This window comes from Pteropus medius, unplaced genomic scaffold, assembly GCF_902729225.1.
Source record: "Pteropus medius unplaced genomic scaffold, Ma_sr-lr_union100, whole genome shotgun sequence".
Classification (NCBI taxonomy): domain Eukaryota; kingdom Metazoa; phylum Chordata; class Mammalia; order Chiroptera; family Pteropodidae; genus Pteropus; species Pteropus medius.
In genome coordinates, this window is record NW_024342473.1 from 990,036 (window position 1) to 1,001,120 (window position 11,085).

Sequence of the window (11,085 nt, forward strand, 5' to 3'; positions counted from 1 at the left end):
TGCATAGATTAAAAACATCTGTATGTATCTGAAAAATGGAAAAAATAGCATGTTGTATAAAATCCTAAATTTTTAGACATGTAAGTACATACATAAAAATAATTAATTCTATTTAGTATTTCTCATAATAAGAAATCAGAATTTGAAACACTTATCCCCTTAAAACTGGTAATACACATACACACACATGTATGTAAATTTTTCTTCTTTGGAAATGCTTGTTTATCTGTTGCACATCCCCTCATCCTTGGGAGTTGATATAATTGCATCTGAAAAATCAAAGGAGAGGACGAGGCAATAGCTCTTCTGAGAAGATTTCTCAGTGGTCTATGTTTCCTCTAGCAGGGACTTTCCTTATGAACTCCCCTCTCAGCTTATGCATCTGGAATGTGTCCAAGAAGTCTGTGACCTCTTCACAATGTCACCTAGCCTGGGTGAAGTTATTGTGTACAATTCATCAAGGTTCCTTCTCCTCTGTTAACAAGCCGTGCTGACATTCCCCTATAGCGCAGAAAGTGGGGCAATCCCAGCATCACACCATTTCCCTCTGGAAGCCTCCTCTGCTCAGACTCTCCAATAAACAATCTTCTATCTTGTCTTACTAATCCTCACGTTAACCACCATTTTACAGGCAAGACAACTGATGCTCAAAAGAATTTAAATACTGTCAATTTGCCCATAATCACACATAGAATAGGACTGAAATTAGGAGAGTTAGGACTTGAATCAAACTTTGCCTGACTCCAAAAACTGTGCTCTCTTTCCTTCACCACTCTGAAAGATTCACTGATGAAAACATGATATTAAGGAATCGCTGGGTAATGGATATAGCTCCACTCCATACGCCTGAGCATGGGAGAAATGTTCCTGCTTCATTTGCGTATAACACAATAGAGTTTTTATAACAAGACATCATTCTGCCAGACATAGAACTCTTAGTCAATGCAGGCTGCCTCTCTTTTGACTTCTCTGGTTCTGTCCAAGCTCCGAGAAGACGTTGGAGTGAGAAGGAAGGTATCTGGTTCTAGGTTGTTGTCTGCTAGCACTGGGTCCCACTAATGCATCCATCCTCCCCTAAGATCATGTCCAACATTTTCAATCTCATAAGAAAATGCCCTCCATGCCTAATCATTTTCTCTGTTGCTTTCGTGTCCCTCTTGGGCATATGAGACTCATCCCACAGCACCTTTGGGGGATTGCCTACAACCATTCTCCACTTGTGGACCATTCTGGCAGACTTTCTGAAGTTCTCTGAGGCTCTGTCTGCCTAGACATACCAAGTATGTGTTTATTCTCTGGGGCATTGCTGCCCTCAGGCCATCTACTTGGATAGCAGCCACAGGTCTCCTCTGTTCTCAGATCCCACTTTCTGATCTGAGGGTCCTGTCCCTTACACCATACTGTAAAGTAAGCTCCTGATAAGCAGGGATTGTGTTGAACTTACCTTTGTATTCTAGTGTTTATCATTACGGTGGGCAGACTAAAAGACATATAAATACTTGCTAAATTAATGATTGTCACCTTCCAGATGCAAAGTGATACCTTCTTTTTTGTGTTGTTATGGTCTATTTTCATAACTTTTCCAGTATTCAGTAGGTATATAACTGGGCAGAGAAAATTGATTTTAGATCATGAACGGCTTCTTTTAAAGATTGTCTCATCACAATTTAAAGTGACAACCGCATTCCAAGAATTCAGTTGTGTGTTCCCTAAGGGTAGATTGTAGCAAATGTTGTTGATGTCTCACCCATATGCCCTCATCCCTAGAACTTCAGTGCATGCCAGCAGACTTCCAACTACCAAAACCCTCGTTCTCTCGCTAGAGGGTTTCCCTGACCACAGAAGCTACCTTGCTCACCTGTGCCACAGGAAGTGCCAGGGTATTGACACCCTTCAATACGGGCTCTCAATCAGTGACTAACAGGTTTTGGTGAATAAATACCCAAGGTCCCCAGTCCCTGGAGTGGGCTATCTCTGAGGCCCTGGTTTCAAGTGATTCTTACACTGGTCACACTGGTTTCAAGTGATTCTCTCAGGAGATTACACTGGTTTCAAGTGATTCTCTCAGGGGATTAAGTTCCAGTTGCCCATAGTCTTAGCTGGCTCAATAGGCATTCTTTCTTGGCTTCCTGGTCTTCCTTGTCTCACTTTCCTACTCTTTCATCTCCAGATAAACTACTTGCACTTAAATCTCTGTCTCATGGTGCTTTTTGGGGAACCCACCCCAAAAAACAGATTTATTAAGATCCTGAACTACCTTTTGCTCTGAGTCTACTGAATTATCTTAGCAAGTTATATATCAAAATAATGGGAGAAGCATTAAGAGAGGAGAGAATGAGCCTAGAATATCACTGTGGGTTGACTATGCAGAAGACTGCCCAGCTTTCCTTGGTCGGGCTTGGAATGGTGTCAGAAATGTTTCTTGCAGACATATACTTCCCACTTGCTATATCTAAAAACACTGTAACATCTAAAGATATAATCTGAATGTGGGCACATAAGTGTTCAATGAAGAATTTTTTTTTTATAATAAGTGAAATATTTAAAAAACCTAGTTAAAGATCTAGTTAAGTAAATTATTACAGAATATGGTATGTCTACTAAATAAATATTATGCACACACTTAAATTTCATAGTTTATAACATGAAAAAGTGCAAATAATGTAGACACTTTAGGGACATTTCGTCTTTATCCACTGCCGGGAGCAAGGGCCCTGCTTCACATACCGCTGTTTACAGTTCCTGTAGCCCCTTAAGAGTGAAGAAGGACCAGAGGCCACCTGTTAGACACTGCCATCTGTCCTGCTGTGGCAAAGACAAGGTGGTAACACAGTAGGTAATGTCAATCACATCTGCAAACCTACTGGGGTTTTAGGGAGCCTATAAGTGTATCCCTTTTTTCTGACCCATTTTTGAACCAGTTGGAATATACAAAACAATCATCAGATGGAAACAAATGTTATCGGCTCTTTTGCTGGTAAAGGTTACATTTGTGAGTGTGGTTTAGGTGCAGCAAGAATGAGTTTCCTGACACTGCACCCCAGAATCAGGCTGACTTACCCGCCTGATTGCAAGCTCATCTAGACAGTCATCAGTCTCTTCATATGGAGCTGTCCTAACTGAAAAACTTACAGCACAGAGACCCAGAACAGAATGCTTGCTTTCTGTGGGCAGCTGACTCTCTAGGAGAATGAGACAAGAGAGGACTGAGCTGCCTTTGACTGGTTCCTCACTGAAAGTCACCAGTAAGAGTAGTCACTCCATGCTTGGGAGGAATCATTGAGGGAGCAGATAAACAGTGGAACCATTACTTGCATTGCGTGCCCGCTACATGGAAAGAAATATCAGAGTAGGGAATAACCACTATTGTCCTAGGAAAACCTAAAAACAACTAAACGGGAAGGTGATGAAAAATGTCTTTTATTTCCAGGTTCATAATTTATTGTACAAATTGATTTTCACATGATGAGTCAGCATTAGCTTGTCCAGGCATGGGAACTTAACAGATGAAGTATTGACAATTTAGAATATATATGTTGCTTTCACAAATGGAGATTTTTTAGATCCTAACTTGAAGTATAAGATCATCAAAGCAGTGCTTTCATGTGTGGCCAGTACAAAATTTATTCTACTTGTGAGAATCTAAGAGATGAAATGGTTTTAATACCAGTGAAATGGAATTGAACATCATTTTCTGGACCTGCCACAATTTCAGCCTTGCAAAATGCACACATTCTGCAGCCTGAGCTTCAACATGCACAGATATGCCTTGGCCTGAAGAATCTCTATAAACTGGATTCTATGAGTCTCAATCCGGCCACGCTTCTTTCTACCTTCCTTGTATCAATGTTTTAAAATGTATCAGATTGTCCTGTATCTTGAGGAATACATGGTGGTATTTTTATGCATACACACACTCAAATACACACACACACACACACACACACACACACACACACACACACACACACACACCCCTTCTGACCATGGCATTGCAGACAGTCCTATCTCTTTAGAACAATAAAAGGGATTTAACTATTTCCATAGACCCTTAGTGTAATGTGAAACACAATAGTTATTTTTGATGTGCTTTTATGTATCCATGTCTTTTAGTGCATTATTATTCAGAATGCTTACTAGGTGTCAAAAAATCAATGATAATTTGCTGGTTGGGACATAAAATAAGGATTTGAATCATGTGGAATTTCTCTGGTGCAAGTTAGGTCATGATCTCTGACTCCTTCCACAGGCCTCACAAGTCTCCTTCTGTCACAATATGATCTTGAATCTCTTCTGGGTCTAATTATGTTTGAACTACAATTTCTAAAGCTTTGGAGTTCAATTAAAACCATAATGAGACTGCACTTTAGATTTTATGGTTAGAGCCTTCCCAATTGATCGTATTTGATTGTTAATACTTCCAGAGATTCATAAGCCTGAACTTTATACTGAAACTCAGTATTTGCCTGTTAATCTATTATTATTCAACAACTGCTATTGAATGCCCACCATATACCAGGCTCTGCGCTGTGCACCGAGCATTAATGTATACTCAAGGAGCGGGATGAAGAAAAAGACATACTAGAAACAGTGGAAAAATGAAAGAGATACATAAGACTGCCTGGGCGGGTCATGAAGCAAGTGAGCTAAACTTGAAGAATGAAAAGGAGATTTTCAAAAGGACAGTTAGGGGAAGAGCCTTCCAGACAGAGCGGGAACTAAGAGAAGTTCAGTGTTATTGGACTACTGAGGGCAAAGAAACAGGATGAAGCTTATAGTGTGCCAGGTACTGTTCTGCTTTATACTGGTTATCTCGCCTAATTTCTATAACACTATGAGCATAATACTTTTAGTCCCATTTTATAGATGAGAAAACTGAGGTTTATTTGTGCAAGGTAAATGACCTAGTAGATGTTAGAGATGCGGTTTGAACTCCCGCCATAAAAGTGACATTATTAATCACTATACAAAACTGCCTCCCGCATGCTTATCCTCATATTCCAGCTCATAGACAAACGTTTTTGGTTTCTGTCTCACTGAGTAGCTGCCAAAGTCCATGTTTTTAATCAAGATATTTTTATCCACAGGTTAGTAAAGATAGCTGGTGTGTGAAATGCAGACATTTTACAACATCATCACTCCTTAGCTAAAAGGAATGCAGCTCAAACCCCATTTCTCCGAGTTTAAATCTGAGGCACATAAATATCAGCTAATCAAATTGTAGCTCCACCCAAACTTGGGCACACCCTTAAAGTAGCTTTAGCAGGGTTTGAGCATTGAGGGAGTTTTGGAGAGAGTTGTTTGAAATTAGAGGAACAAGTATGTTGATTAAAAAGCATAGGAAAACAGATGCCTTTAGTGCTTTCCCACTCTGCTTCTCACGAGTCTCTTTGTTCTCCTAATACCCTGCCCTGAGTATGAAGAACCAGTCTGGCACGATGGAAGTCCCAGTGAACCTTCAGCCTAAAATCTTAAGTTCGGTCACTTAAGACACTGTGGGAGCTTGGGCAAGAAACTTTCTTTTTCAGTGTCCTTGGCCTGTTTAGAAAAGTGGTTTAAAATGCAGGTTCTGGGGCTAGACTTCCAGAACGTGAATCTAAATTTTTCCCCAAATGCATGCCCTTGGGCAAGCTGTGGAACTGCGTGTGCATCGGATTTCACATAAATCAGGGACAGTATTAGTACCTACCTCACGAAACTATTGGGCGGAGTAACTGATCATTTGCAAGATCTTAGAAAGGTGTCTGACAGAGAAAGAACACAATAAATGTCAGCTTTCATTACTGTTATTTTCTTCTAGTTCTAGGCATCCCTGCCCCATTCAAAGCTAAGTTCTTCCTCCTGGAGAAAATCGTTATTTCTCTTTAAAAATTTTTTTTCTACTTAAGGAAGGCCAATTTTAACTTCTGTTCATAACACACTTGCTGGCATTGCATTAACATACAGATTTGCAAGAGCCAGACATCCAGCCTTGGCATGATACGTCTGGCACTCAGTGTGCTTTGTTTGCTGTAGTATCTGAAGACCAACAAGAATCCATTTTGTTCCAGACAAACAATGGTGACCTTATTTCTCATTTGCTCTGTGGTGAGAATTATTGTCTTTTTGCCATAACCAAACCTTATGATCTTTGTAGAATGGAAAAACAAATATCAATGAACTTTTTATTTTATTTTATTTATTTTTTTTTAATGAGGGGAAGCCTACTATTTTAAGTTGAAAAATTCTGCTGTAGATACATTATATTGCTATGGAAACCATGCCCAATTACTTCAGACATGTGGTTGCTATATATGTCCTTTGAATGTACATGCTTTAAGCCTTATATTTTAGCACATATTTGACTTTCAATTCTGTTTCTACAGTGTTATACGAGAGCCCATCTGCTGACTGCTTCTCTGTTCAGTCTTTTAGGATTCCTTGCTATCTTTGGGATGTAGAATCACGTGGTGGAAACCACAAAAATCTTGTTATTAGTTCTGTCTGCGCTACTTCTGTCTACATTTCCTGCGTCTGTCCAGGCCCTGGGTATTAAAACCATGAGGCAGTGCAGTCTAGCAGACAGAGGGCAGTCTGGGCACTCACTCAGATCTCAATTTCAGGGCTAACTCAGCCACTTGCTGGCTGCGTGAACATTGGCAAGTCGTTTCACCCACTCCAAATCTCAGTATCCTCATTTTCAAATGACAGTAATAATAGGTATTTATAGGATGGTTGTGAGGTTTGAATGAGATGAAATGTGTGAAACATCTGAAAAATAGGATATTCTCAATGTGTGGTTGTTATTTACTATTGTTGAAATCTACCCCATTCCAGCGGAGCTCCACAGGGCTCTCTCCATGGATTGCTTCCCCCGGGTATGGAAGGGAGTCCAGGACAGGGCAAGCAACCTGATGTCCACACCGCTTATTTCTGTCCAAAGGCATTTAATGCAGCTGGAAATTAAACTGTCTGCCACGACTTCATCAGAGTCAGACAGCCGTGCGTCCCACTGCTAGGTCTCGGAAACATCTGGAAAATGAAAACTGCAAAGTGAACCTCCTCAAACACTTCCATCTCGTGGAGAGCTCTAGCCCCATTTTGGTCTACCTTCTTGCCCTTTGCCTTTTCATTTTAGACACACAGCCCCGTGGCTGCCCACCAAAAATTCAAGGAGCTCAGAGCAGCAATATAATCTGCAGTGATGAAACTTTAAGTCCAGCCACCCCCTTTGCCCACAGTGGAAAGCTTTGTCTCAGGCACAACACTCTGAAACAGCTGTGCTCCCATTTCTTCTTTTTATACTAGATAACTTCCTATCATGATTGTCTAGCTATTGAATGAAATGAAAAAAAAAAATCATTTAAATCATGTTTCCTTATAAAATGGAATCCTTTTAGCATTTTAGGACCAAATAAACACACCACCACCATCATCTCCACCAACAACAACCAGGAAAAAAAGAGCTTTAGACTCAGCAGTAGGCCATGGTCAGATCTACAGCAGGCTGGATGGGATAGTAAGAAGTGAATAACATAACTGGCAGAATATACCTTCCAGTGTGATAGGCGATAGGCCCTATGTTCTTATTGACCCCTGGAATCATTCAATCACCTATTTCCACTATAATTGGGTACTTTCAAGTGTGTGTTTGTAAAGGCTTTAAGCAGGTCTCCTTTTTCTAACCAATGTGGGTGTTCTTCACACAAGGCCACATAATAATAAAAGATTCATTGTTTTGTTGGAAAAGGAGGTGATCAGAGGGGCAGTCAAGCATACAGAGGAGTACAATACATATTTCTTGTCTTCAGGAAACTTTAGTTAGTTTGGGACTATATAATCACATAAGAAAATAGCTATTATTTTAAGGCAGGCTTTGATATACTATACGAAGGCTAAAAGCAATAAATAAAGCCTGCGAGTACATAGAAGAATGGAAAGATATCAGTTAGGATCCTGGCAGAAAGCAAATGTTAGATTCAAAATGGGAATTTGAGGAGATTTTGATTTTTTTTTTAAAGGCTATTTACAAAGGCGGGTGTTAGGTGGAATAAAACTGTAGAGAGAATTCAATATTTGGGAGTAAGAGAGCAAGTCCATGGCATGCACTTCCTGGGGCACAGAGCAGGGTGCAGAGGGTGGCAAGTGGGTCTAGAGGGACAAGCAGAAGGCGCTAACTCTGAAAGAATTGCCTAGTGCTGCAATGTCTTGGTAAAGGCTGTGAGGAGGTGAAAATGTACCTCAGCTTTGAAAGAACAGAAGTGGAATATATAGATGTAAGAAGAGGAATGAGGGCACTGTGTTCAGAGTGAACATGGGACATTGAGTTTTGGGAATATGTAAACTCTGGGTGGCAAGGAGTGGAGAAGTGGGACATATAATCACAAAATAGTTTGGGGCCAAATTGTGAAGGTCTTGAATGTTAAGCCAATGACTTTGTACTTGATCCTGTACTTGTCATTAATGCTACTTTTGGCTGTATTTGATCCTGAGAACCACTGCCAGTGAATGTTTTTAAATCAGCAATGAAGCTGGTATCTTAAGAAAATTAATCCACATCAATGCGAAAACTGGTTTGGAAGAAAGGTACAGTGGCAGAATTTTCTGATGTGAGGTAATATAGGACAGTGGGACTGAAAGAGGGAGAAACAAATATGAGACATAATGAAGGAAGTCACAATCTTCTTAAAGTCAAGGCTAAAAACCTGCTTCCATGATGTCCTTTTTCTCTCCTACGGTAACCCTGATTGAAATGTACCATCAGTAAGCTAGGACAAATGCCCCCATTGAGCTGACAGGATGCCCCCATGTTGGATTCTCATGAATATGACTGTTTGAAATGTGAAAAAGCTTTGATTCAGAAAATTGGTTTGAATCACTGCTCTGCTACGTATGAGCTGGATCTCCTGGACTCTCTGAGCCTCCAATTCATATCCTTGAAGTGAGATACTAATACCTATCGCATAGGGTAGCTGTGGGAATTCAGTCTGAGATTTGTGATTGCAAAGAACCACAAGGGACTGAAGATCACATAGCGAGTGGAGGGTGAGGGTAGTGGTTACTGTTCTGCCCATTCTCTAGAAAGACCTTGTTACCCTGGGCAGGGCAAGAAGTGATGAAGTAGGCTCGTGCTAAAACAACGTTAACTTAAGTCTTCAGTTTTTTCCTTGCCAAAGCTGCTGTGTGATCAGATTTGATTGATTACTATAAGCCTCAGTCTCCTAATTATCCCTCCACTGCTGGCTAAGACAGTGCATTTTATCTAACAAGTTTTTTTAATCTTGGTTTTGTTTTCATTCTCTTAGCCCATGACACCAAAAGACTTTTTCTGTTGTTTCCCTGAGCTTGTCATTAATCCTAGTTTCGGCTGAAGATAATTTCTGCCAACTTTTTGGCCTGAGTATTTAGCAACGTGATGATATACAGATAAAAGCAGTGAGCATATTTAGATAAAATGAATGTAAATTTTTTTTTTTTTTACATTTTTTAGTTTTGTATGCAGGCACCTCTATGGATTCTCCGTTGAAAGTACTGCTTTCATTTTTAGGCATGTTTTACAAGTAATTTTTCTTTCTTTTATAGAATGTCTACAGATTTGATATAGCTAGAAAATGACATGGCAAGTCTGAGATGTAGACGTTAAGTAGCTGGCTAGTCTCACTCAGCAGCTAAGGCTCAAAATTAAGTCCAAATTCATGCTTTCACTAATTACAAATGACCTCCTGCCATGGAATTCTATGGTTGGCTTTGAATAATTGAAACCATTACTTTAATCCCTCTAAGGCCAGGGATTCCCTTTAGTTAATTTCAATGGCTTGGTAATAACTAGAGAGTGGGGGAACAATGCAGAAAGTAGTAGTTTATAGTAGAAAATCTGAGTCTCACTGCTCTGATTTTTCTGTATTCTTCAACAATTGAACTTTTTATTCAACACTTATTCATAAACATTAATAAAACCCTGCTATAAAACTGGCACTGTGCTAGGTGGTTGGGGAGAAAGGCAAAGACTTATAAGATATGGCTCCTCTTCTCTACGTGCTTACTGGAGACAGAAGACACAGATAATACTGAATGATTGTCTTCTGTCTCACCTCAGTCACATACTCCATAGTCACACAGTCTGGCCATTTGGGGCATCCCACTCATACCATTGACCACATCTTTCCAGGCTACTTCCTCTAATACTCCAACCCCAACAATTTTTCAAACTCATCAGGACCTACAATCCATCCCTTTCACTGTGCCCACTCCCAAGGTCTTCACTTCCCCCAATTCAGCTTACCCTCTGTGGCCCGTCATTAACACTCATTCATTTGCATTCACTGTCCTTATTCACATTCCCTTAAGTTTCTTTTTCCTTCATCACATTGGCCTGGTAAAACCCTACTTAAATCCAACTCCCCTCCTACTCTTTACCTGCACCCTAGCAGCTGATTGTGGCAGGAGAAAACAACCACACCGACAAGTCTCATTTTAAACTCATGACTCTCAACCTCAGAGGGCTCTTTGAGCCACCGGTACTCCTTCTATATTGTCAAGATTCATTCAGTCTTCTACTTTCTTTGATCACTATTGTACACATTCTCATCTCTCTTCAAACCTCCAGCACTTCTTCCATTCTTTTACCTCTTTTTATTTCACTGAAGAGAAAAAAAATAGAAGCTCCCAGAAGAGAACTTGCCTATTCTTCCAACTCCTACCTCTCCCAGCTAACTGTATCTGCATGGGAATGCTCTGCTTCCTCTCTTGTAGCTCTGAGTGATCTAGATGGGCTCCTATCTAAAGCCAAACCCTTCTACTGCACACAGCCTATCCCTTCTTACATATTTCTGGCAATTACCTCTTTTTTTTTTTTTAAATCTGATCAACAATATTTCTTTTCCTATTGAGTCATTCTCAATAACATGCAAAGTGCTGAATTGCCACCTATCTTACAAAAATAAAACAAAACCACCCTGGATCCTATTTTCTCCTGTAGCCACTGCCATTACAACAAATCTCCTTGAATGAGCCTTCTAGATCCAGTACTTCCAATTCCTCTCTCTGTAGTCTTTTTAAAATACAAGATGAAGAACTTGGAATCATCCTTGACTCTTTACTTTCTCT

General features: G+C 40.1%; 1 pseudogene; it reads right to left on the bottom strand.

Annotated features, from left to right (window-relative positions):
• Positions 1-3,522: 3,522 nt before the first annotated feature.
• Positions 3,523-5,058, bottom strand: LOC120604622 (ATP synthase membrane subunit DAPIT, mitochondrial-like; annotated as a pseudogene).
• Positions 5,059-11,085: the final 6,027 nt, after the last annotated feature.